Raw genomic sequence first — 27015 nt, forward strand, 5'->3', positions numbered from 1 at the left:
GCAGCAGCAGCAAGGCCCACAGGGCTGGCTAGCTGGCTAGCCAGAAAGCAGGTAGCAATGAAAGTAGGAATCTTTCTTTTTAACCCTGTAAGGGGGTGGTGCACTGTACCCGAAGATACTGCCATATCGGGTCAATGCATAGGGCGACGGAAGCAAGCTTCGAAATCGGCCCCCGTTCTCAAAAATCCATTTAATATATGGTCCCCAGATAGGGGACGTATCAGATATTAAGCTGATAAGAACAGATACTACACTTGATCTTAGCCAAAAGGCCGAGAAGCGATAACCGTGAAAGGGGCGGGCCCAACAAGGTCCCCTTCATGGGCACTATCACTGCTTGCTGTCAGGGAGGCTGCCAGACAATTTTCCATGCACACTCTGGGCTGGGGGGCAGTCAACCACCAGTACACACAGCAGAACCTAAACCCATACCATTATTGCTAAGCAGCAAGACAGGGGCCCATTGCACTCCCACGGGGCCTTTTTAAATGCAATCCATAACCCGGATTTGCCAGGAACCCTTCTTACTCCTCCTACTTGCATGTGACACTGGGCTTAGGATCTGCATAGGAAACACACACACAAGCACACACCTACCTTTGTTGCCTGCAGATGCCTCCTTGGCTGTCCCCAAACGGTATCAAACCAACACCCACGGGAAGCTGTAAGCATAGAGGACATGCCTGCACCCCATTGGACTTACCTGTGTGGGTTAAATCCGGGTTATTTGACAACCTATGGCGGTGATGGTTCTGCTCAGGCAGAGCAGTGCTGATGCTCCTCATAAAGCTGTCGCTGCTGTGAAGGTTCTAGGTGACATCACAAATCCCTTTGGTTACATACACAACAAAGCTGGGTTGTTGTTGTTTACACTCTGCAAGGCCTGTGGAAGTGAGTGACATCATAGCACTGTAGTTCTGAGGGTTCAAGATGGATGCAACAATCTCCTGTTGCTTCTATGAAGGCCGTAATAGACGACATCACCAAACAGCTCCATAGTCACATACACAGCAAAGGAGAGATGTTGTTTACACCTAGTGATGTCAGTGGTATTGAGTGACATCACAGCACAGTGCTAAGGCTCCTGGGCCTGGACACAGCAGCGGCTGCAATATCTCAACGGAGAATACGTTTATATCTATGTGTGTGTGTGCGCATATATATATATATATATATATATATATATATATATATATATATATATTTCTCCGCCGAAATCACTTTTAAACCCATTTCCACCTTTTTTTCCCTTCTCTTCCTCTTACTTTTTTTTCAAGTTTTTTTACGTTTTTCTCCTTTTCGCCTCTTTTCTGGGCGTATTATTCTTCTTTTTCTTCTTTTTTTTCGTCTAATGCATACCCCATCAGTGCAGCAATGCTTATTCAATACCGCCAGCAGATGGAGACACTGGGGGATAATTTTCTAAGGATTTATACTGATTTTTCCTGTCTGAATTTGTCGCACAGAAAGTTGCAGGCCAAATATGTGTGACATTTCTGCGACTTTAGCTTCTAGAGCATTTTTACAACATTATACATAGGTGCTGAATACATAAAAAGCGACTGTTCAGCGACAGACAAGTCGCATCGGCTGAAAGTAGGCCAGAATGTCAGTCCATGTTGGAGCAGGTTTAGATACAGTCTAAAGCATAGATCTCAAAGTCTGTGCACAGAATTTAGCAAGGGCCTCGCACCTTCTGATGCATCAGGTAGGTGCACAATAGCATAGCCTAACCCTCTGTACTTTGGTCTATATTGATGCGGGACATAGACAGCCAGCTGATGACCAATCCATTAGTGCAATGGATGGCTGGAAGCATTTGTCTTTGCCTTTGCAATACCACAGAAGCAATGCATGGTCAATGTACAGCAATGACACACCTGTGTGAACAGCCAGGAGACCCCCCCCCCCCCCCCATGTTATGTTACATAGTTACATAGTTAGTACGGTCGAAAAAAGACATATGTCCATCACGTTCAACCAGGGAATTAAGGGGTAGGGGTGTGGCGCGATATTGGGGAAGGGATGAGATTTTATATTTCTTCATAAGCATTAATCTTATTTTGTCAATTAGGAACATTCAGCACCCACCCGCTATCAAGGCAGCTGCCTATCATGTCATGCCCTACCTGCACAGGTGTGCTGGCTACTCAAATGATCCAATTAAGGAGGCCATTTAGTCAGCAGCAGCAGAAGTCCTGTGCCTGGACGCTCCAACAGGGGCCAGACACAAGCAGAAGCAGAAGCAGCAGAAGCAGCAGCAGCACCACCTTTTGTTTTTTGGCTGCAGCAGCAGCAAGGCCCACAGGGCTGGCTAGCTGGCTAGCCAGCAAGCAGGTAGCAATGAAAGTAGGAATCTTTCTTTTTAACCCTGTAAGGGGGTGGTGCACTGTACCCGAAGATACTGCCATATCGGGTCAATGCATAGGGCGACGGAAGCAAGCTTCGAAATCGGCCCCCGTTCTCAAAAATCCATTTAATATATGGTCCCCAGATAGGGGACGTATCAGATATTAAACTGATAAGAACAGATTTTTTACTTTTAGATATAATATTCTTAGACTAAAAGACCTTACGCAGTCCAGATTATACTTAGTCTGCTAAAAGCATATTCCACAGATGTAGATTCCAAAGACTTTTAGCCACTTTGTGACCTAATCTTTTTTTATCCAATAAATAGAAAACATACATCTCACTAAGAGCTAGGCGAACACAATCTTTAGAGGTAATAGTGTCTCTTTTAAAAAGAAGAATATTCCTCGTCTTCCATAGTGCAATTTTAATACAATTTATACTAATCCACAAAACCCGAGACTTTTCCACAGATAAAACATTATAAAATCCATATAAAATAACTTCATGATTTAAAAAATTAAGATCAGAAATGAATTTTAGTAAGGGTCCTATCAAATGCCATATCTCTTGGGCGTAAAAACAGTTCCAAAAAAGGTGTAAAACTGTTTCCTCACTAGGACACCCCATTCTCGGGCACTTTGCACTACGACACAATCCTCTTCTGTGTTGGAATTCTCTGGTAGGCAAACATTGATGTGCTATCTGCCAGGCCAGATCTTTTAAGTCATTAGATAAGAATCCCATATTCACCATCCTCCAAACTCTTAGAGATTTCTCAGTGGAATAATTAGATATTAAGCAAATCTGTTCTATCTTCCTGATTTCAGGAACTAATTTTCGTGCATTACTACAAATTTCTTGACTAAAATTAGCAATGCCATAAATACGAATAATCTTTTCTAAAACCACATAGTGCGCTGGGGGAATAAATAAGATTGGGGACGTTAAAGGTAAGGTTATCCACTTTCTTTTTCTAAAAATGTGACCTGCAGCATATTTTAAAAAATAAGACCAATAACAGTTTCTTTGCAAGCCATTAAAACACATAGAAAAAAAGTGAATATATAAAAACCTTTTTAAATCAGGCACATCCTTACCCCCCAATTTCTTTGTCTTCATCATTACATCTCTCCTGAGTTTATCCATTTTAGACCCCCATAAAAAATGAAAGCAAATCTTGTTTAAAAACTTTAAGGTGCGTTCACTCGGTGGGAAAACCAAGCTTAAATATAGCATGATAGGTAGCAACAAAGCTTTCATTATCAGTACTTTTCCTTCTATTGTTAATTTCCTCATTTTCCAAAAACTTATTTTCTTTTGCACTTTCTCTTTGACGATGGACCAGCTTTCCTCTCCATTATTTTCATTGTCAAAGATGACACCCAAGATTTTGATTTTATCATATTGCACATTCACCTCCGTATTGCCCCAATTCCCTATTGCAAAGCAATCACATTTATTTTTATTTAATTTGAAGCCAGAGCCCTCACAAAAAAATTCTGTCTGTCTGATAGCACGTTTCAGGGATGGTTCATCTGGACATAGAATATTAACATCATCCATGTATGCTATCGTCTTTACGCTCTGTCCTCCACTTCCAGGGATTGGCACTCCTCTAATGAGCTTATCTTTTCTCAAAACATTCAACAGAGGTTCTATTGCACATATGAAAAGAATGGGTGATAGGGGGCACCCCTGTTTCACCCCAGACTGTAAACATACCTCTTGGGATAAAAAACCGTTAATTAAAATACGACTAAAACAGTTTTTATATAAAAGTGCAATTTTTCCAACAATAAAATCAGGAAAATTCATTTTCTTTAAAACCAACCATAAAAAATCATGAGAAACACGGTCATAAGCCTTTTGAAAATCCAAGGATAAAATTGCCAATTTCTGATCACATTGTTTCTGATACCATAAAACATCTTTTACAAGGTTTAGATGATCACTTATTTTCCTTCCAGGTACTCCGCATACTTGGTCACTGTGTATAACCTTAGAAATTACCTGCTTGAGCCTATTTGCTAAAATTTTTGCTAAAACCTTATAGTCTGTATTTAGCAGGGTAATAGGCCTCCAATTTTCTAATTTAGAGATGTCTCCTTTTTTAAAAATCAGAGTAACAACACCATCTCTCCAGGACGCAGGTAAAATCTCAGATTTAAAAGCACAGTTAAAAATACCTAAAAGATCATCTTTTAAAATGGACCAAAAACACAGATAAAATTCAACTGGCAACCCATCCGAACCAGGTGTTTTACCATTTAAAAAACTCTTAAAAGTGCTTAAAAGTTCAGGTAAAAAGATTTCATCACAAAGGCTCTCTTGGTCAGTTTTGTCAAGTTTTGAATCCAAGGTATCTAAAACATCATTAGTAAAGGAAATATCAATATCTTTTTTATTAAAAAGCTCCTGATAAAATACTTGTGCTTCTCGCAACATCTCTTCATTAGTTATCTTCCCTTCTATTACAGATATCATTTCTTTCTTTCCCACCACCTTCTTAAAAAAGAATCTCGAACACTTTTCATCATTCTCCAGACATTGCACCTTGCTGTTAAAAATCATTTCTTTTCCTTTTTGACTAATGGCATTTTTTATTTCATTCTTTGTCTGAGCAATAACATCATCCATCTCAAGCCCGGCTTGCTTTAGTTTATAATATGTTTGGATTTTAGTGTTTAACATTTTAAACCATAACTTTTTCTCCTTAGCCTTTTGGATGCCCACACGGATAAAAAACAGTTTAGTCCACTTTTTAACATCCTCCCACCAATCCAAAATATTTTTATATTGGGATTGACGCAATCTCCATTTGTTATAAGCAGCAATAAAATCATTTTTTGTTTTCATGTCCTCTAATAAAGTAGTGTTGAGCTTCCAAACGCCTCTGCCTTTCTCTAGGCCAGGTAAAGTGACATGTGCATGTAATAACTTATGATCAGAGAAAATATTCGATAAAAGAGAAACCTCAACTAGATTAAAACTTTCCGATAAAAAAATAAAATCAATCCTGGATTTGCAGACATTATTTTCCCATGTGTAACCAGGGTCGTCTGGGTATTTTCTCCTCCAGACATCGGTAAAGTTAAAATCCTCAGTCATACTCTTAATCTGTTTCTCTGTTTTATCCACTCTGACATGCACACTTCCACTCTCACGATGATCACCACTCATACAACAATTAAAATCTCCAGCCATTAAAATAGGTGTTGAACCTGGGATAAAAGCCTGAATATCATTAATCAAGTCGGCTCTCTCATTTTTTTCAGGAGAAGCATAGATGTTAAAAAGCTTAATCTCTGAGCCATTGTACTTAATATTAACTAATAGCGCTCTACCAGGTATAATTTCTAAGAAGGACAAAACTTGTACATCTGAACCTCTAAACAAGATCCCAACACCTGAAGATCTGTTCAGATTGTCACCCGACCAGACCGATGGTCCCAAAGTCCAGCTACGACAAAGGTCCTCATAATTTGGACTATGTTCAATTCCACATTCTTGTAAAAAGAACAGAGAACAGTCCAAGGTCTCTAAAAAACTAAACAAAGCAGCCCTTCTCGTAGGGCTCTTTAGACCTCTCACATTAAGAGAGGAGCACTTTAAGGAAGCTATTCGCTACTGGAGTTTGAGTCCGATATGAAACCCACAGGTGACTCCGGGCTTTCGAACTCTTTGATATTTTTTGGATCGGACGCTGATCTTATAGAAGGCCTCCATGCATGTTGACTGTCCTCACATTCGTCTGAGCTTTTTTTGACAGGCCGTTTAATGCCAAGTTGTGGCTCATCTCCAAGTTCCTTCTTCCGCTTGATCTCCTTCACGCCAACCTCCATGGCTTCACTGCTCACTAGTGACCCTCCACCACCAGAACCCTCCACAGAAGGTCTCCCCTCTGTCTCAGGCACAGCAGAAAGGTCCATAAGCTCCGCCACGACATGAGAAGTTACAGCCGGCTTTTCTGAAGGCGCCTCAGACCGCTGGGGTGCTTTCGCAGGTGGTACTTCAGCTTGCACTACACCCACTCTCCCCGCTACACGGTCAGCCCACGATCTAGCTACACTGGAACGGAGACTGCAATCTTTAAAGGCATGGCCTTCTTCACCACAAATGTTGCAGACGATTTTAGCACAGTCCTTAGAAACATGGCCTTCTTGATTGCACCGACCACAGCGAACTGTAGTGTCCGTGCAAACTTCCATAGTATGTCCGAATTTCTTACATTTCCTACAAAAAGTAGGCATCTCGGGATAAAACAAATAGCCCTTATCCCGACCAATAGAAAAGTTGGAGGGTGGATGACACAACCCTCCAATGCCAGTAGCATCCTCCTTCATTTTCACAAAAAACTTATGTTTCCCCGTCCATAGGTCTTCTGAATTCATCACCTTATGGGAATACTTAACAGAACTGCAGTATTTCCCCAAAAAGAGCTCAATATGGGACACAGTCACAAAGGGATTGTGCATACACACAACTAGAGGAATATCGCCTCCAGTATACAACACTGTGACCGTGATCCCATCAAGCTCAGCAAGGTCTTGATTGCTTTTCAGCTTCTCAAAAAGATTCTGGCATGCATAAGCAGAGTCCAGAGTTAGGATGAAGCTGCCCTTCCGAGGATCTCTGAGACAGACGATGTTCTCTTTCTTCACCCCAAGAAGCTTGTAGAGAGTTTCTTTCACAAAATAAGAAAGTTGGACGAGTTCTTGCTTGTCTTCATCAACATCAAAGCGAAAGGAAAAACGAATCCGCGTTTCACCGGATGTAAGGTAACGGATGCGAACACCCATCTTGTCGATCGCCTTTTCGGTTCCTCGTAGCAGCCCCCCTTGGAAAAGGTAGGACAAACTCCCAGGATCCTCCTGACCAGACACTTGATCTAGCCAAAAGGCCGAGAAGCGATAACCGTGAAAGGGGCGGGCCCAACAAGGTCCCCTTCATGGGCACTATCACTGCTTGCTGTCAGGGAGGCTGCCAGACAATTTTCCATGCACACTCTGGGCTGGGGGGCAGTCAACCACCAGTACACACAGCAGAACCTAAACCCATACCATTATTGCTAAGCAGCAAGACAGGGGCCCATTGCACTCCCACGGGGCCTTTTTAAATGCAATCCATAACCCGGATTTGCCAGGAACCCTTCTTACTCCTCCTACTTGCATGTGACACTGGGCTTAGGATCTGCATAGGAAACACACACACAAGCACACACCTACCTTTGTTGCCTGCAGATGCCTCCTTGGCTGTCCCCAAACGGTATCAAACCAACACCCACGGGAAGCTGTAAGCATAGAGGACATGCCTGCACCCCATTGGACTTACCTGTGTGGGTTAAATCCGGGTTATTTGACAACCTATGGCGGTGATGGTTCTGCTCAGGCAGAGCAGTGCTGATGCTCCTCATAAAGCTGTCGCTGCTGTGAAGGTTCTAGGTGACATCACAAATCCCTTTGGTTACATACACAACAAAGCTGGGTTGTTGTTGTTTACACTCTGCAAGGCCTGTGGAAGTGAGTGACATCATAGCACTGTAGTTCTGAGGGTTCAAGATGGATGCAACAATCTCCTGTTGCTTCTATGAAGGCCGTAATAGACGACATCACCAAACAGCTCCATAGTCACATACACAGCAAAGGAAAGATGTTGTTTACACCTAGTGATGTCAGTGGTATTGAGTGACATCACAGCACAGTGCTAAGGCTCCTGGGCCTGGACACAGCAGCGGCTGCAATATCTCAACGGAGAATACGTTTATATCTATGTGTGTGTGTGCGCATATATATATATATATATATATATATATATATATATATATATATATTTCTCCGCCGAAATCACTTTTAAACCCATTTCCACCTTTTTTTCCCTTCTCTTCCTCTTACTTTTTTTTCACGTTTTTTTACGTTTTTCTCCTTTTCGCCTCTTTTCTGGGCGTATTATTCTTCTTTTTCTTCTTTTTTTTCGTCTAATGCATACCCCATCAGTGCAGCAATGCTTATTCAATACCGCCAGCAGATGGAGACACTGGGGGATAATTTTCTAAGGATTTATACTGATTTTTCCTGTCTGAATTTGTCGCACAGAAAGTTGCAGGCCAAATATGTGTGACATTTCTGCGACTTTAGCTTCTAGAGCATTTTTACAACATTATACATAGGTGCTGAATACATAAAAAGCGACTGTTCAGCGACAGACAAGTCGCATCGGCTGAAAGTAGGCCAGAATGTCAGTCCATGTTGGAGCAGGTTTAGATACAGTCTAAAGCATAGATCTCAAAGTCTGTGCACAGAATTTAGCAAGGGCCTCGCACCTTCTGATGCATCAGGTAGGTGCACAATAGCATAGCCTAACCCTCTGTACTTTGGTCTATATTGATGCGGGACATAGACAGCCAGCTGATGACCAATCCATTAGTGCAATGGATGGCTGGAAGCATTTGTCTTTGCCTTTGCAATACCACAGAAGCAATGCATGGTCAATGTACAGCAATGACACACCTGTGTGAACAGCCAGGAGACCCCCCCCCCCCCCCCCCCATGTTATGTTACATAGTTACATAGTTAGTACGGTCGAAAAAAGACATATGTCCATCACGTTCAACCAGGGAATTAAGGGGTAGGGGTGTGGCGCGATATTGGGGAAGGGATGAGATTTTATATTTCTTCATAAGCATTAATCTTATTTTGTCAATTAGGAACATTCAGCACCCACCCGCTATCAAGGCAGCTGCCTATCATGTCATGCCCTACCTGCACAGGTGTGCTGGCTACTCAAATGATCCAATTAAGGAGGCCATTTAGTCAGCAGCAGCAGAAGTCCTGTGCCTGGACGCTCCAACAGGGGCCAGACACAAGCAGAAGCAGCAGAAGCAGCAGCAGCACCACCTTTTGTTTTTTGGCTGCAGCAGCAGCAAGGCCCACAGGGCTGGCTAGCTGGCTAGCCAGCAAGCAGGTAGCAATGAAAGTAGGAATCTTTCTTTTTAACCCTGTAAGGGGGTGGTGCACTGTACCCGAAGATACTGCCATATCGGGTCAATGCATAGGGCGACGGAAGCAAGCTTCGAAATCGGCCCCCGTTCTCAAAAATCCATTTAATATATGGTCCCCAGATAGGGGACGTATCAGATATTAAACTGATAAGAACAGATACTACACTTGATCTTAGCCAAAAGGCCGAGAAGCGATAACCGTGAAAGGGGTGGGCCCAACAAGGTCCCCTTCATGGGCACTATCACTGCTTGCTGTCAGGGAGGCTGCCAGACAATTTTCCATGCACACTCTGGGCTGGGGGGCAGTCAACCACCAGTACACACAGCAGAACCTAAACCCATACCATTATTGCTAAGCAGCAAGACAGGGGCCCATTGCACTCCCACGGGGCCTTTTTAAATGCAATCCATAACCCGGATTTGCCAGGAACCCTTCTTACTCCTCCTACTTGCATGTGACACTGGGCTTAGGATCTGCATAGGAAACACACACACAAGCACACACCTACCTTTGTTGCCTGCAGATGCCTCCTTGGCTGTCCCCAAACGGTATCAAACCAACACCCACGGGAAGCTGTAAGCATAGAGGACATGCCTGCACCCCATTGGACTTACCTGTGTGGGTTAAATCCGGGTTATTTGACAACCTATGGCGGTGATGGTTCTGCTCAGGCAGAGCAGTGCTGATGCTCCTCATAAAGCTGTCGCTGCTGTGAAGGTTCTAGGTGACATCACAAATCCCTTTGGTTACATACACAACAAAGCTGGGTTGTTGTTGTTTACACTCTGCAAGGCCTGTGGAAGTGAGTGACATCATAGCACTGTAGTTCTGAGGGTTCAAGATGGATGCAACAATCTCCTGTTGCTTCTATGAAGGCCGTAATAGACGACATCACCAAACAGCTCCATAGTCACATACACAGCAAAGGAGAGATGTTGTTTACACCTAGTGATGTCAGTGGTATTGAGTGACATCACAGCACAGTGCTAAGGCTCCTGGGCCTGGACACAGCAGCGGCTGCAATATCTCAACGGAGAATACGTTTATATCTATGTGTGTGTGTGCGCATATATATATATATATATATATATATATATATATATATATATATATATTTCTCCGCCGAAATCACTTTTAAACCCATTTCCACCTTTTTTTCCCTTCTCTTCCTCTTACTTTTTTTTCACGTTTTTTTACGTTTTTTTCCTTTTCGCCTCTTTTCTGGGCGTATTATTCTTCTTTTTCTTCTTTTTTTTCGTCTAATGCATACCCCATCAGTGCAGCAATGCTTATTCAATACCGCCAGCAGATGGAGACACTGGGGGATAATTTTCTAAGGATTTATACTGATTTTTCCTGTCTGAATTTGTCGCACAGAAAGTTGCAGGCCAAATATGTGTGACATTTCTGCGACTTTAGCTTCTAGAGCATTTTTACAACATTATACATAGGTGCTGAATACATAAAAAGCGACTGTTCAGCGACAGACAAGTCGCATCGGCTGAAAGTAGGCCAGAATGTCAGTCCATGTTGGAGCAGGTTTAGATACAGTCTAAAGCATAGATCTCAAAGTCTGTGCACAGAATTTAGCAAGGGCCTCGCACCTTCTGATGCATCAGGTAGGTGCACAATAGCATAGCCTAACCCTCTGTACTTTGGTCTATATTGATGCGGGACATAGACAGCCAGCTGATGACCAATCCATTAGTGCAATGGATGGCTGGAAGCATTTGTCTTTGCCTTTGCAATACCACAGAAGCAATGCATGGTCAATGTACAGCAATGACACACCTGTGTGAACAGCCAGGAGACCCCCCCCCCCCCCCCATGTTATGTTACATAGTTACATAGTTAGTACGGTCGAAAAAAGACATATGTCCATCACGTTCAACCAGGGAATTAAGGGGTAGGGGTGTGGCGCGATATTGGGGAAGGGATGAGATTTTATATTTCTTCATAAGCATTAATCTTATTTTGTCAATTAGGAACATTCAGCACCCACCCGCTATCAAGGCAGCTGCCTATCATGTCATGCCCTACCTGCACAGGTGTGCTGGCTACTCAAATGATCCAATTAAGGAGGCCATTTAGTCAGCAGCAGCAGAAGTCCTGTGCCTGGACGCTCCAACAGGGGCCAGACACAAGCAGAAGCAGCAGAAGCAGCAGCAGCACCACCTTTTGTTTTTTGGCTGCAGCAGCAGCAAGGCCCACAGGGCTGGCTAGCTGGCTAGCCAGCAAGCAGGTAGCAATGAAAGTAGGAATCTTTCTTTTTAACCCTGTAAGGGGGTGGTGCACTGTACCCGAAGATACTGCCATATCGGGTCAATGCATAGGGCGACGGAAGCAAGCTTCGAAATCGGCCCCCGTTCTCAAAAATCCATTTAATATATGGTCCCCAGATAGGGGACGTATCAGATATTAAACTGATAAGAACAGATACTACACTTGATCTTAGCCAAAAGGCCGAGAAGCGATAACCGTGAAAGGGGCGGGCCCAACAAGGTCCCCTTCATGGGCACTATCACTGCTTGCTGTCAGGGAGGCTGCCAGACAATTTTCCATGCACACTCTGGGCTGGGGGGCAGTCAACCACCAGTACACACAGCAGAACCTAAACCCATACCATTATTGCTAAGCAGCAAGACAGGGGCCCATTGCACTCCCACGGGGCCTTTTTAAATGCAATCCATAACCCGGATTTGCCAGGAACCCTTCTTACTCCTCCTACTTGCATGTGACACTGGGCTTAGGATCTGCATAGGAAACACACACACAAGCACACACCTACCTTTGTTGCCTGCAGATGCCTCCTTGGCTGTCCCCAAACGGTATCAAACCAACACCCACGGGAAGCTGTAAGCATAGAGGACATGCCTGCACCCCATTGGACTTACCTGTGTGGGTTAAATCCGGGTTATTTGACAACCTATGGCGGTGATGGTTCTGCTCAGGCAGAGCAGTGCTGATGCTCCTCATAAAGCTGTCGCTGCTGTGAAGGTTCTAGGTGACATCACAAATCCCTTTGGTTACATACACAACAAAGCTGGGTTGTTGTTGTTTACACTCTGCAAGGCCTGTGGAAGTGAGTGACATCATAGCACTGTAGTTCTGAGGGTTCAAGATGGATGCAACAATCTCCTGTTGCTTCTATGAAGGCCGTAATAGACGACATCACCAAACAGCTCCATAGTCACATACACAGCAAAGGAGAGATGTTGTTTACACCTAGTGATGTCAGTGGTATTGAGTGACATCACAGCACAGTGCTAAGGCTCCTGGGCCTGGACACAGCAGCGGCTGCAATATCTCAACGGAGAATACGTTTATATCTATGTGTGTGTGTGCGCATATATATATATATATATATATATATATATATATATATATATATGTATATTTCTCCGCCGAAATCACTTTTAAACCCATTTCCACCTTTTTTTCCCTTCTCTTCCTCTTACTTTTTTTTCACGTTTTTTTACGTTTTTCTCCTTTTCGCCTCTTTTCTGGGCGTATTATTCTTCTTTTTCTTCTTTTTTTTCGTCTAATGCATACCCCATCAGTGCAGCAATGCTTATTCAATACCGCCAGCAGATGGAGACACTGGGGGATAATTTTCTAAGGATTTATACTGATTTTTCCTGTCTGAATTTGTCGCACAGAAAGTTGCAGGCCAAATATGTGTGACATTTCTGCGACTTTAGCTTCTAGAGCATTTTTACAACATTATACATAGGTGCTGAATACATAAAAAGCGACTGTTCAGCGACAGACAAGTCGCATCGGCTGAAAGTAGGCCAGAATGTCAGTCCATGTTGGAGCAGGTTTAGATACAGTCTAAAGCATAGATCTCAAAGTCTGTGCACAGAATTTAGCAAGGGCCTCGCACCTTCTGATGCATCAGGTAGGTGCACAATAGCATAGCCTAACCCTCTGTACTTTGGTCTATATTGATGCGGGACATAGACAGCCAGCTGATGACCAATCCATTAGTGCAATGGATGGCTGGAAGCATTTGTCTTTGCCTTTGCAATACCACAGAAGCAATGCATGGTCAATGTACAGCAATGACACACCTGTGTGAACAGCCAGGAGACCCCCCCCCCCCCCCCCCCATGTTATGTTACATAGTTACATAGTTAGTACGGTCGAAAAAAGACATATGTCCATCACGTTCAACCAGGGAATTAAGGGGTAGGGGTGTGGCGCGATATTGGGGAAGGGATGAGATTTTATATTTCTTCATAAGCATTAATCTTATTTTGTCAATTAGGAACATTCAGCACCCACCCGCTATCAAGGCAGCTGCCTATCATGTCATGCCCTACCTGCACAGGTGTGCTGGCTACTCAAATGATCCAATTAAGGAGGCCATTTAGTCAGCAGCAGCAGAAGTCCTGTGCCTGGACGCTCCAACAGGGGCCAGACACAAGCAGAAGCAGAAGCAGCAGAAGCAGCAGCAGCACCACCTTTTGTTTTTTGGCTGCAGCAGCAGCAAGGCCCACAGGGCTGGCTAGCTGGCTAGCCAGCAAGCAGGTAGCAATGAAAGTAGGAATCTTTCTTTTTAACCCTGTAAGGGGGTGGTGCACTGTACCCGAAGATACTGCCATATCGGGTCAATGCATAGGGCGACGGAAGCAAGCTTCGAAATCGGCCCCCGTTCTCAAAAATCCATTTAATATATGGTCCCCAGATAGGGGACGTATCAGATATTAAACTGATAAGAACAGATAAGGTTTCAACAAAATTTTATTGAATAAATAAGAAACCATACAAAATTTAAAATGCAAAATAATAAAAGGTTCACAAAAGTTTTAAAATACAAATAATAAAACCAGTAATAAAAGGAGAAAAAATAAAAATGGCAGGATAAAACATTATACAAATGTCATAAAAACTGATTATATTGTTATTTCGTTCCATAGAGGCAGACACCACATGGATGCTGCCTCGCTGGCCCCCAACTGTTTCTTGTCTCTTAGGTAATAGATGTACATCTCACTCAGGGCCAGCTTTATACAGTTTTTAACATCAATAAAATCATGTTTAAAAAGTAAGATGTTCCTAACTTTCCAGATGGCATTTTTAAAACAATTAATAATCATCCAGCAGATCATCTGCTGTTTAAAATTGGGGCAGTTAAAAAGACCGTAAAAAACACATTCGTGATTAAAATCTTTTAGGCCGCAGGCCCACTTCAAAAGTGGGCCTACCTTCCTCCAAAGCTCCCGTGCAAAAGGGCAGTTCCAAAATATGTGCAGCACCGTTTCGTCCACTCCGCAGCCATCTCTCGGGCACTTGGCTCTCGCCACCAGTCCTCGCCTGTGCTGGAACTCACGAGTAGGGAGGCACTGGTGGACGATTGCCCAGGCAAGATCCCTGTGTACATTCGCCAGAAACTTCCCGTACACGTTCCGCCATACCTTTTTGGATCTTGCCTGTGTGAAATTGGACACTGCCAGGGTAACCTCACTCCGCCTGAGGACCTTTGATACCTTTCTCTGGTCCCCCAGTATGTCAGGCTCCAAATCTTGGAGACCTAGGAGCCTGACTGTCTTTTCCAACACCACATAATGTTTTGGGGGACACAGAAGCACCGGAGCGTTCAGAGGGATGCGCAACCATCTTTTAAAAACCATGCCCGCAGCGTACCTTAAAAAGCAGCTAAAAATGCCATCGGATTTAATAATTTTAAAACAGAAACAGAAATACTTTATGTAAAAGAAAGTAAAAAGGTTAGGAACATCTTTCCCGCCATTATCTTTACTTTTGTACATAAAATCACGCTTTAATTTCTCCATTTTTGAACCCCATAAAAAAGTAAAAACAATTCTAGTTACTTTTTTAATGTATAAAATAGATGGAGGAAATACCATGGCAATGTATAGCATAATAGGGAGTAAAACCATCTTTATTATTAAAATCTTCCCCTCCATGGTAAGGTTTCTAAGATTCCACATTAAAATCTTCTTCTCCATCTTAGCTATAGCTGAATCCCAGTTAGGGCTCCCATCATTGACCTGGTTAAAAACAATACCTAAAACTTTAATTTGATCCTGTTGCATTGTGACTCCTGGGGTGATGGATGAATCCCAGGAGCCAATATAAAAACAGTCACATTTATCTGTGTTTAGCTTAAAACCAGAGACCTCGCAGAAATAGCTGGTGTTCCTCAATGCCCCCCTCATGGATGGAGAGTCCGGGCACAGTATGGTGACATCATCCATGTACCCCAACACCTTTAGATGGGTCCCTCCTCCACCAGGTATCGGTACGCCTCTTACTACCCGGTCTTTTCTGAGGAGGGCCATCAGTGGTTCGATTGCGCAAATAAAAAGGAGTGGGGACAGGGGGCAGCCCTGTTTGACACCTGATAAAAGAGGAACACCGCTGGTTAAAAAGCCATTAACAGAGACTTGACTAAAACAGGATCGGTATAAAAGCATGATTCGGCTTAAAATCGTTTCAGGCACTGCCATCTTTTTAAGAACTAAAAACAGGTATTCATGGGAGACCCTATCAAAGGCTTTTTCAAAGTCTAAGGATAAAATTGCTACAGTTTGATTTCTATCCTTAAAATACCATAAAACATCTCTTAAAATATTTAGGGATTCAGCTATAGACCTTCCAGGTACCCCACAAACCTGATTTGGGTGAATTAATTTATGAATAAAAGGTTTAAAACGGACAGCTAATAACTTGGCTAAAACTTTATAATCGACATTTAAAAGTGTGATGGGGCGCCAATTTTTTAGCATATCCTTTTCACCCTTTTTAAAAAGTAATGATACAATCCCCCTCCTCCAGGAAGGGGGAAGTTCATTAACAATAAAAGTTTCTTTATACAATAAAACCATATCATCCTTTAAAATATCCCAAAAAGCTAAATAAAATTCGATGGGTAAACCATCTTCCCCAGGGGCCTTCCCACTAGAAAAACTTTTAAAAACAAATAAAAGTTCATCTAAGTTAAGATCACGGGATAAAACCTCCTGGTCTAAAACATCTAGCTTAAAATCAAGGGAATTAAGAACATGTTCTAAAAAGGATGGATTAAGATCTTTCTTATTAAAAAGAAGCTGGTAGAAGTTAAAAACTGCATCTAACATGCCTTTTGGAGTGGATTCACCCTCAAGGTTTTGGATGATATCCCTCCTATTCATCACTTTTTTAAAAAAGAAACGGGAACATTTCTCGCCCTCCTCCAGGTGCTGCACATGTGAGTTAAAAATGATTTGTTTCCCTTTCTTTTCTATGGCATGTTTTATTTCAGTTTTAAGGTTTAAAATATCATTTTCTACATCCATACCAGCTTCTTTCAATTTAAAAAGTACATTTAAACGCATGTTAAGAACATAAAACCACTGTTTTTCCATTTTTGCCTTCTTCTTACCTGCTTTGATAAAAAAAAATCTGATTTTAGATTTGGTGCCCTCCCACCAGTGCAGCATAGGCTCGTGGGGTTTTCTTTGTGATTGCCAGCATTGGTAGGTCCGCACAAACTCCTCTTTTATCTCAGGGTCCTCTAGGAGTGTGGTGTTTAATCTCCAGAGGCCCCTTTTTGCTTTTTGCTCCCCCTCTAGCTCCAGGACCACCAAGAGGAGCTTATGATCAGAGAAGATATTCTGCTCGAGCGTGCATTTCAGGGGTTTAAAAGCTCTAGAGGAAAAAATAAAATCGATTCTGGAGCTCACTCTTCCATTGGACCATGTGGCGCCCGGGTCCTCCGGCAAGAGATCCTTCCAGCAATCTTTCAAATTAAAATCATCAATAAAATTTTTAAGCAGGTAAGAAGTGCGGTCTTTACGATTAATATCCCCACCCTGCCGGTGTTCCCCATCACGTATGCAGTTAAAATCACCTCCCACCAGCAGGGGGGAAGACCCAACACAAAACAGTGGTAAAATTTCAAATAGTTCTGCCCGCTCCTGTTTATCAGGAGGGGCATACACATTTAAAACACGAATTAAAAGTCCATTAAAATATAGATGAATTAAAAGAGCTCTGCCAGGCACAATCTCAGTTACTGTATGAATAGAAAAGGACTGGCCTCGGCAGAGCAGCCCAACACCCACAGAACGACAGTCATTTGCACCGGACCATATGGATGGGCCCAGCTTCCAGTCTTCTTTTAAGTCTTTATAGTCCATTTTACTAGGGATTCCACATTCTTGTAGCAGGCAAAGGTCAAAGTCACATGTCTCTAGATAAGAAAATAAAGCAGCCCTGCGATCAGGGCTCTTTAAGGACCTCACATTGAGTGAGGCAATTTTTACAGGGATAGGCATAGTTTATGGAGAGTCCGTGCTTGGAGAATCAAAGTCAATAATAAGCTGCGTACCGTCATCCCCCGCCTGCGGGGTCATCAGCTCCTTGATGTTCTGAGGGTCGGAGCTTGAGATCGATGATGCCCCGACCCTGAGCTCGCTCTCGTCCGAACTACGGCACGCCGCTTTCCTTTGAATGTCTTCCTCTTCTTCTTCTCTTTGTCTTTTAAATGTCACACTGCTGTCCATATCCTCTGTGTTGCTCTCACTCGATGTAATCTCTGGCCCCCGGCTGATGGATCTGCGTCTTCTTTCATCTTTTGACGACTGGAACTGCTGCACAGGGGCCTGTGAGGCCTCTTTTCCGGAACCTTTGCCGCTACCTTGGGAAGTTTTCATCGCTTGTTCCCCAGCAAGCGTTGCTGAGGACTGTTGCTCCAACTTCCCCATCGATCGACGATGGCCAGTTTTACCCACCGGGTCCACTGCTGGCGGGGCAGCAAACCCTGGTTTGGCGCCACTTGTCTTCTTGGCCCTGTCCTGTATAGGCGGAGTAACAGGACCGGGCTCAGACCTGGCCACCTGGCTCCCCTTCCGGCGGGCTTTCACCGGGGCCTCTTCGTCCGGAGCAGGGCGACCCTGGGCCAAGCCAGTACCTGGCTTATGCTGCAATTTTGGGTCCACCTCTGCCCCCACCGAGGCCCGTCGGCTGCCACCCGCCACAGGTGAGCCCCCTTCAGAAGTTTCGGCGGGCTCTTGAGCCAGGTAGGAAGTCGATCGACGTCTTTCAATTTCCCGGGCAGTAAACTCGATCACCCGCCCGGGCTTCGTGGAATCCCCATGGCCTCCCCCTAGCACTACCAACGGTGGGCCCCCCGATGGAGCACCAGAGGTCTTGGGCCTGGACCCATCAGTACCTGCCATCTGGGGTTTGGGCATCTTAAAAAAGGACGTCTTTTGTCCTGTCCCCTCTTTGGGTGGGCCCAGCCTTGACCCACCCATCGTAGTTTTTGCTTTATGGGGACAGGAATTAAAATCGTGATTTTCCTCTCCGCAGAGGTTGCACCTTATCGTATGGCTACATCTTGAGGCTATGTGACCTTCTTGGCCACACCTATTGCAGCGAATCACACGCTCCGCGCCGCAGGTCTCCTGGGTGTGGCCAAACCTCAAGCAATTTCGGCAATACATAGGCATTTGAGGATAGAACAGGAAGCCCCGAACTCTCCCGATGGCAAAATTTGGGGGCGGATGGCAAAGACCCCCAATACCACCGGGATCCTTACGGAGCCTGACCCAGAACTTCCTCTTGCCGTTCCAGAACCGCACGGAGTTCAAGATTTTGTTTGCGAATCGCACCTCTTCGCAGTATCGCCGAAGAAAAGTGGCTATATCCTCCGTGGTCACATGAGGGCTGTGCATAGCCACCACCAACGGTATATGTTCCTCACCATAGAGGAACTGGAACGAAAGACCGTCGAGTCGATCGTCCCTCTGGTCCGCACCAGACAAGGTTGCATAGATGTTATCGCAACACGCCGTGGCCGTGAAGGTGACGGTATACAGGCCACGGCTTTCCTGGTCATTTAGACACAGGATGTCCTCCCTATTGAGGCGGAAGTAGTCAAGAAGAATCACCTCCGCAATGAAGCGGAGGTTCTTCAACTGACGATGGCTCTCCGACACCTCTATGCGGATGGTATTTCGCATCGACATTTCCCCAGAGGGGAAAGCCCAGGAGAACGGCATCTTCCACACCCAGGGACTAAGCCCCTTCCCCAATAGCAGCAGGGGCTCGGAATCCCGCTATAAAAGCGGAACCCTTACCCAAGGCAGAGGTCGGGGGTACCCTAGGTGCTTCCGAAGCTACAGGTAACGCTCAACGTACCGAAAATGCCTTCTGAGACACAAGGTCCCAGAGACAGGGGGATCGCAACCCGTTGTCTGAGGACTAAGCCCGCTCCCCAATAGCAGCAAGGGGGTGAAGTCCCTCCGTAAGGAGAGACAATCCCCCAAGGCCGAGAAGCGGGGTACCACAGACACCTTCCGACCAGACCAAATGCAGATACTACACTTGATCTTAGCCAAAAGGCCGAGAAGCGATAACCGTGAAAGGGGCGGGCCCAACAAGGTCCCCTTCATGGGCACTATCACTGCTTGCTGTCAGGGAGGCTGCCAGACAATTTTCCATGCACACTCTGGGCTGGGGGGCAGTCAACCACCAGTACACACAGCAGAACCTAAACCCATACCATTATTGCTAAGCAGCAAGACAGGGGCCCATTGCACTCCCACGGGGCCTTTTTAAATGCAATCCATAACCCGGATTTGCCAGGAACCCTTCTTACTCCTCCTACTTGCATGTGACACTGGGCTTAGGATCTGCATAGGAAACACACACACAAGCACACACCTACCTTTGTTGCCTGCAGATGCCTCCTTGGCTGTCCCCAAACGGTATCAAACCAACACCCACGGGAAGCTGTAAGCATAGAGGACATGCCTGCACCCCATTGGACTTACCTGTGTGGGTTAAATCCGGGTTATTTGACAACCTATGGCGGTGATGGTTCTGCTCAGGCAGAGCAGTGCTGATGCTCCTCATAAAGCTGTCGCTGCTGTGAAGGTTCTAGGTGACATCACAAATCCCTTTGGTTACATACACAACAAAGCTGGGTTGTTGTTGTTTACACTCTGCAAGGCCTGTGGAAGTGAGTGACATCATAGCACTGTAGTTCTGAGGGTTCAAGATGGATGCAACAATCTCCTGTTGCTTCTATGAAGGCCGTAATAGACGACATCACCAAACAGCTCCATAGTCACATACACAGCAAAGGAGAGATGTTGTTTACACCTAGTGATGTCAGTGGTATTGAGTGACATCACAGCACAGTGCTAAGGCTCCTGGGCCTGGACACAGCAGCGGCTGCAATATCTCAACGGAGAATACGTTTATATCTATGTGTGTGTGTGCGCATATATATATATATATATATATATATATATATATATATATATATATTTCTCCGCCGAAATCACTTTTAAACCCATTTCCACCTTTTTTTCCCTTCTCTTCCTCTTACTTTTTTTTCACGTTTTTTTACGTTTTTCTCCTTTTCGCCTCTTTTCTGGGCGTATTATTCTTCTTTTTCTTCTTTTTTTTCGTCTAATGCATACCCCATCAGTGCAGCAATGCTTATTCAATACCGCCAGCAGATGGAGACACTGGGGGATAATTTTCTAAGGATTTATACTGATTTTTCCTGTCTGAATTTGTCGCACAGAAAGTTGCAGGCCAAATATGTGTGACATTTCTGCGACTTTAGCTTCTAGAGCATTTTTACAACATTATACATAGGTGCTGAATACATAAAAAGCGACTGTTCAGCAACAGACAAGTCGCATCGGCTGAAAGTAGGCCAGAATGTCAGTCCATGTTGGAGCAGGTTTAGATACAGTCTAAAGCATAGATCTCAAAGTCTGTGCACAGAATTTAGCAAGGGCCTCGCACCTTCTGATGCATCAGGTAGGTGCACAATAGCATAGCCTCACCCTCTGTACTTTGGTCTATATTGATGCGGGACATAGACAGCCAGCTGATGACCAATCCATTAGTGCAATGGATGGCTGGAAGCATTTGTCTTTGCCTTTGCAATACCACAGAAGCAATGCATGGTCAATGTACAGCAATGACACACCTGTGTGAACAGCCAGGAGACCCCCCCCCCCCCCCCCCATGTTATGTTACATAGTTACATAGTTAGTACGGTCGAAAAAAGACATATGTCCATCACGTTCAACCAGGGAATTAAGGGGTAGGGGTGTGGCGCGATATTGGGGAAGGGATGAGATTTTATATTTCTTCATAAGCATTAATCTTATTTTGTCAATTAGGAACATTCAGCACCCACCCGCTATCAAGGCAGCTGCCTATCATGTCATGCCCTACCTGCACAGGTGTGCTGGCTACTCAAATGATCCAATTAAGGAGGCCATTTAGTCAGCAGCAGCAGAAGTCCTGTGCCTGGACGCTCCAACAGGGGCCAGACACAAGCAGAAGCAGAAGCAGCAGAAGCAGCAGCAGCACCACCTTTTGTTTTTTGGCTGCAGCAGCAGCAAGGCCCACAGGGCTGGCTAGCTGGCTAGCCAGCAAGCAGGTAGCAATGAAAGTAGGAATCTTTCTTTTTAACCCTGTAAGGGGGTGGTGCACTGTACCCGAAGATACTGCCATATCGGGTCAATGCATAGGGCGACGGAAGCAAGCTTCGAAATCGGCCCCCGTTCTCAAAAATCCATTTAATATATGGTCCCCAGATAGGGGACGTATCAGATATTAAACTGATAAGAACAGATACTACACTTGATCTTAGCCAAAAGGCCGAGAAGCGATAACCGTGAAAGGGGCGGGCCCAACAAGGTCCCCTTCATGGGCACTATCACTGCTTGCTGTCAGGGAGGCTGCCAGACAATTTTCCATGCACACTCTGGGCTGGGGGGCAGTCAACCACCAGTACACACAGCAGAACCTAAACCCATACCATTATTGCTAAGCAGCAAGACAGGGGCCCATTGCACTCCCACGGGGCCTTTTTAAATGCAATCCATAACCCGGATTTGCCAGGAACCCTTCTTACTCCTCCTACTTGCATGTGACACTGGGCTTAGGATCTGCATAGGAAACACACACACAAGCACACACCTACCTTTGTTGCCTGCAGATGCCTCCTTGGCTGTCCCCAAACGGTATCAAACCAACACCCACGGGAAGCTGTAAGCATAGAGGACATGCCTGCACCCCATTGGACTTACCTGTGTGGGTTAAATCCGGGTTATTTGACAACCTATGGCGGTGATGGTTCTGCTCAGGCAGAGCAGTGCTGATGCTCCTCATAAAGCTGTCGCTGCTGTGAAGGTTCTAGGTGACATCACAAATCCCTTTGGTTACATACACAACAAAGCTGGGTTGTTGTTGTTTACACTCTGCAAGGCCTGTGGAAGTGAGTGACATCATAGCACTGTAGTTCTGAGGGTTCAAGATGGATGCAACAATCTCCTGTTGCTTCTATGAAGGCCGTAATAGACGACATCACCAAACAGCTCCATAGTCACATACACAGCAAAGGAGAGATGTTGTTTACACCTAGTGATGTCAGTGGTATTGAGTGACATCACAGCACAGTGCTAAGGCTCCTGGGCCTGGACACAGCAGCGGCTGCAATATCTCAACGGAGAATACGTTTATATCTATGTGTGTGTGTGCGCATATATATATATATATATATATATATATATATATATATTTCTCCGCCGAAATCACTTTTAAACCCATTTCCACCTTTTTTTCCCTTCTCTTCCTCTTACTTTTTTTTCACGTTTTTTTACGTTTTTCTCCTTTTCGCCTCTTTTCTGGGCGTATTATTCTTCTTTTTCTTCTTTTTTTTCGTCTAATGCATACCCCATCAGTGCAGCAATGCTTATTCAATACCGCCAGCAGATGGAGACCCTGGGGGATAATTTTCTAAGGATTTATACTGATTTTTCCTGTCTGAATTTGTCGCACAGAAAGTTGCAGGCCAAATATGTGTGACATTTCTGCGACTTTAGCTTCTAGAGCATTTTTACAACATTATACATAGGTGCTGAATACATAAAAAGCGACTGTTCAGCGACAGACAAGTCGCATCGGCTGAAAGTAGGCCAGAATGTCAGTCCATGTTGGAGCAGGTTTAGATACAGTCTAAAGCATAGATCTCAAAGTCTGTGCACAGAATTTAGCAAGGGCCTCGCACCTTCTGATGCATCAGGTAGGTGCACAATAGCATAGCCTAACCCTCTGTACTTTGGTCTATATTGATGCGGGACATAGACAGCCAGCTGATGACCAATCCATTAGTGCAATGGATGGCTGGAAGCATTTGTCTTTGCCTTTGCAATACCACAGAAGCAATGCATGGTCAATGTACAGCAATGACACACCTGTGTGAACAGCCAGGAGACCCCCCCCCCCCCCCCCCCATGTTATGTTACATAGTTACATAGTTAGTACGGTCGAAAAAAGACATATGTCCATCACGTTCAACCAGGGAATTAAGGGGTAGGGGTGTGGCGCGATATTGGGGAAGGGATGAGATTTTATATTTCTTCATAAGCATTAATCTTATTTTGTCAATTAGGAACATTCAGCACCCACCCGCTATCAAGGCAGCTGCCTATCATGTCATGCCCTACCTGCACAGGTGTGCTGGCTACTCAAATGATCCAATTAAGGAGGCCATTTAGTCAGCAGCAGCAGAAGTCCTGTGCCTGGACGCTCCAACAGGGGCCAGACACAAGCAGAAGCAGAAGCAGCAGAAGCAGCAGCAGCACCACCTTTTGTTTTTTGGCTGCAGCAGCAGCAAGGCCCACAGGGCTGGCTAGCTGGCTAGCCAGCAAGCAGGTAGCAATGAAAGTAGGAATCTTTCTTTTTAACCCTGTAAGGGGGTGGTGCACTGTACCCGAAGATACTGCCATATCGGGTCAATGCATAGGGCGACGGAAGCAAGCTTCGAAATCGGCCCCCGTTCTCAAAAATCCATTTAATATATGGTCCCCAGATAGGGGACGTATCAGATATTAAACTGATAAGAACAGATACTACACTTGATCTTAGCCAAAAGGCCGAGAAGCGATAACCGTGAAAGGGGCGGGCCCAACAAGGTCCCCTTCATGGGCACTATCACTGCTTGCTGTCAGGGAGGCTGCCAGACAATTTTCCATGCACACTCTGGGCTGGGGGGCAGTCAACCACCAGTACACACAGCAGAACCTAAACCCATACCATTATTGCTAAGCAGCAAGACAGGGGCCCATTGCACTCCCACGGGGCCTTTTTAAATGCAATCCATAACCCGGATTTGCCAGGAACCCTTCTTACTCCTCCTACTTGCATGTGACACTGGGCTTAGGATCTGCATAGGAAACACACACACAAGCACACACCTACCTTTGTTGCCTGCAGATGCCTCCTTGGCTGTCCCCAAACGGTATCAAACCAACACCCACGGGAAGCTGTAAGCATAGAGGACATGCCTGCACCCCATTGGACTTACCTGTGTGGGTTAAATCCGGGTTATTTGACAACCTATGGCGGTGATGGTTCTGCTCAGGCAGAGCAGTGCTGATGCTCCTCATAAAGCTGTCGCTGCTGTGAAGGTTCTAGGTGACATCACAAATCCCTTTGGTTACATACACAACAAAGCTGGGTTGTTGTTGTTTACACTCTGCAAGGCCTGTGGAAGTGAGTGACATCATAGCACTGTAGTTCTGAGGGTTCAAGATGGATGCAACAATCTCCTGTTGCTTCTATGAAGGCCGTAATAGACGACATCACCAAACAGCTCCATAGTCACATACACAGCAAAGGAGAGATGTTGTTTACACCTAGTGATGTCAGTGGTATTGAGTGACATCACAGCACAGTGCTAAGGCTCCTGGGCCTGGACACAGCAGCGGCTGCAATATCTCAACGGAGAATACGTTTATATCTATGTGTGTGTGTGCGCATATATATATATATATATATATATATATATATATATATATTTCTCCGCCGAAATCACTTTTAAACCCATTTCCACCTTTTTTTCCCTTCTCTTCCTCTTACTTTTTTTTCACGTTTTTTTACGTTTTTCTCCTTTTCGCCTCTTTTCTGGGCGTATTATTCTTCTTTTTCTTCTTTTTTTTCGTCTAATGCATACCCCATCAGTGCAGCAATGCTTATTCAATACCGCCAGCAGATGGAGACACTGGGGGATAATTTTCTAAGGATTTATACTGATTTTTCCTGTCTGAATTTGTCGCACAGAAAGTTGCAGGCCAAATATGTGTGACATTTCTGCGACTTTAGCTTCTAGAGCATTTTTACAACATTATACATAGGTGCTGAATACATAAAAAGCGACTGTTCAGCGACAGACAAGTCGCATCGGCTGAAAGTAGGCCAGAATGTCAGTCCATGTTGGAGCAGGTTTAGATACAGTCTAAAGCATAGATCTCAAAGTCTGTGCACAGAATTTAGCAAGGGCCTCGCACCTTCTGATGCATCAGGTAGGTGCACAATAGCATAGCCTCACCCTCTGTACTTTGGTCTATATTGATGCGGGACATAGACAGCCAGCTGATGACCAATCCATTAGTGCAATGGATGGCTGGAAGCATTTGTCTTTGCCTTTGCAATACCACAGAAGCAATGCATGGTCAATGTACAGCAATGACACACCTGTGTGAACAGCCAGGAGACCCCCCCCCCCCCCCATGTTATGTTACATAGTTACATAGTTAGTACGGTCGAAAAAAGACATATGTCCATCACGTTCAACCAGGGAATTAAGGGGTAGGGGTGTGGCGCGATATTGGGGAAGGGATGAGATTTTATATTTCTTCATAAGCATTAATCTTATTTTGTCAATTAGGAACATTCAGCACCCACCCGCTATCAAGGCAGCTGCCTATCATGTCATGCCCTACCTGCACAGGTGTGCTGGCTACTCAAATGATCCAATTAAGGAGGCCATTTAGTCAGCAGCAGCAGAAGTCCTGTGCCTGGACGCTCCAACAGGGGCCAGACACAAGCAGAAGCAGAAGCAGCAGAAGCAGCAGCAGCACCACCTTTTGTTTTTTGGCTGCAGCAGCAGCAAGGCCCACAGGGCTGGCTAGCTGGCTAGCCAGCAAGCAGGTAGCAATGAAAGTAGGAATCTTTCTTTTTAACCCTGTAAGGGGGTGGTGCACTGTACCCGAAGATACTGCCATATCGGGTCAATGCATAGGGCGACGGAAGCAAGCTTCGAAATCGGCCCCCGTTCTCAAAAATCCATTTAATATATGGTCCCCAGATAGGGGACGTATCAGATATTAAACTGATAAGAACAGATACTACACTTGATCTTAGCCAAAAGGCCGAGAAGCGATAACCGTGAAAGGGGCGGGCCCAACAAGGTCCCCTTCATGGGCACTATCACTGCTTGCTGTCAGGGAGGCTGCCAGACAATTTTCCATGCACACTCTGGGCTGGGGGGCAGTCAACCACCAGTACACACAGCAGAACCTAAACCCATACCATTATTGCTAAGCAGCAAGACAGGGGCCCATTGCACTCCCACGGGGCCTTTTTAAATGCAATCCATAACCCGGATTTGCCAGGAACCCTTCTTACTCCTCCTACTTGCATGTGACACTGGGCTTAGGATCTGCATAGGAAACACACACACAAGCACACACCTACCTTTGTTGCCTGCAGATGCCTCCTTGGCTGTCCCCAAACGGTATCAAACCAACACCCACGGGAAGCTGTAAGCATAGAGGACATGCCTGCACCCCATTGGACTTACCTGTGTGGGTTAAATCCGGGTTATTTGACAACC

At 44.9% G+C, this 27015-nt stretch overlaps 7 non-coding genes and 2 pseudogenes across 7 annotated transcripts; all 9 read right to left on the bottom strand.

Moving 5' to 3' along the window:
- Positions 1-93: 93 nt before the first annotated feature.
- LOC130333382 (U2 spliceosomal RNA) lies at positions 94-284 on the bottom strand. Its single transcript, XR_008875588.1, has one exon. It is a non-coding gene; the product is annotated as a U2 spliceosomal RNA (small nuclear RNA).
- A 2095-nt stretch (positions 285-2379) lies between these two features.
- On the bottom strand, positions 2380-2555 carry LOC130333397 (U2 spliceosomal RNA; annotated as a pseudogene).
- A 6802-nt stretch (positions 2556-9357) lies between these two features.
- Positions 9358-9548, bottom strand: LOC130333381 (U2 spliceosomal RNA). Its single transcript, XR_008875587.1, has one exon. It is a non-coding gene; the product is annotated as a U2 spliceosomal RNA (small nuclear RNA).
- Positions 9549-11637: 2089 nt separating this feature from the next.
- LOC130333393 (U2 spliceosomal RNA) lies at positions 11638-11828 on the bottom strand. Its single transcript, XR_008875597.1, has one exon. It is a non-coding gene; the product is annotated as a U2 spliceosomal RNA (small nuclear RNA).
- Positions 11829-13928: 2100 nt separating this feature from the next.
- Positions 13929-14114, bottom strand: LOC130333395 (U2 spliceosomal RNA). Its single transcript, XR_008875599.1, has one exon. It is a non-coding gene; the product is annotated as a U2 spliceosomal RNA (small nuclear RNA).
- A 5432-nt stretch (positions 14115-19546) lies between these two features.
- Positions 19547-19721, bottom strand: LOC130333426 (U2 spliceosomal RNA; annotated as a pseudogene).
- Positions 19722-21816: 2095 nt separating this feature from the next.
- On the bottom strand, positions 21817-22007 carry LOC130333405 (U2 spliceosomal RNA). Its single transcript, XR_008875600.1, has one exon. It is a non-coding gene; the product is annotated as a U2 spliceosomal RNA (small nuclear RNA).
- A 2088-nt stretch (positions 22008-24095) lies between these two features.
- Positions 24096-24286, bottom strand: LOC130333417 (U2 spliceosomal RNA). Its single transcript, XR_008875607.1, has one exon. It is a non-coding gene; the product is annotated as a U2 spliceosomal RNA (small nuclear RNA).
- A 2086-nt stretch (positions 24287-26372) lies between these two features.
- Positions 26373-26563, bottom strand: LOC130333427 (U2 spliceosomal RNA). The gene has a single exon (XR_008875609.1). It is a non-coding gene; the product is annotated as a U2 spliceosomal RNA (small nuclear RNA).
- Positions 26564-27015: the final 452 nt, after the last annotated feature.

The sequence above is a fragment of the Hyla sarda genome, unplaced genomic scaffold, assembly GCF_029499605.1.
Source record: "Hyla sarda isolate aHylSar1 unplaced genomic scaffold, aHylSar1.hap1 scaffold_408, whole genome shotgun sequence".
Lineage (NCBI taxonomy): Eukaryota > Metazoa > Chordata > Amphibia > Anura > Hylidae > Hyla > Hyla sarda.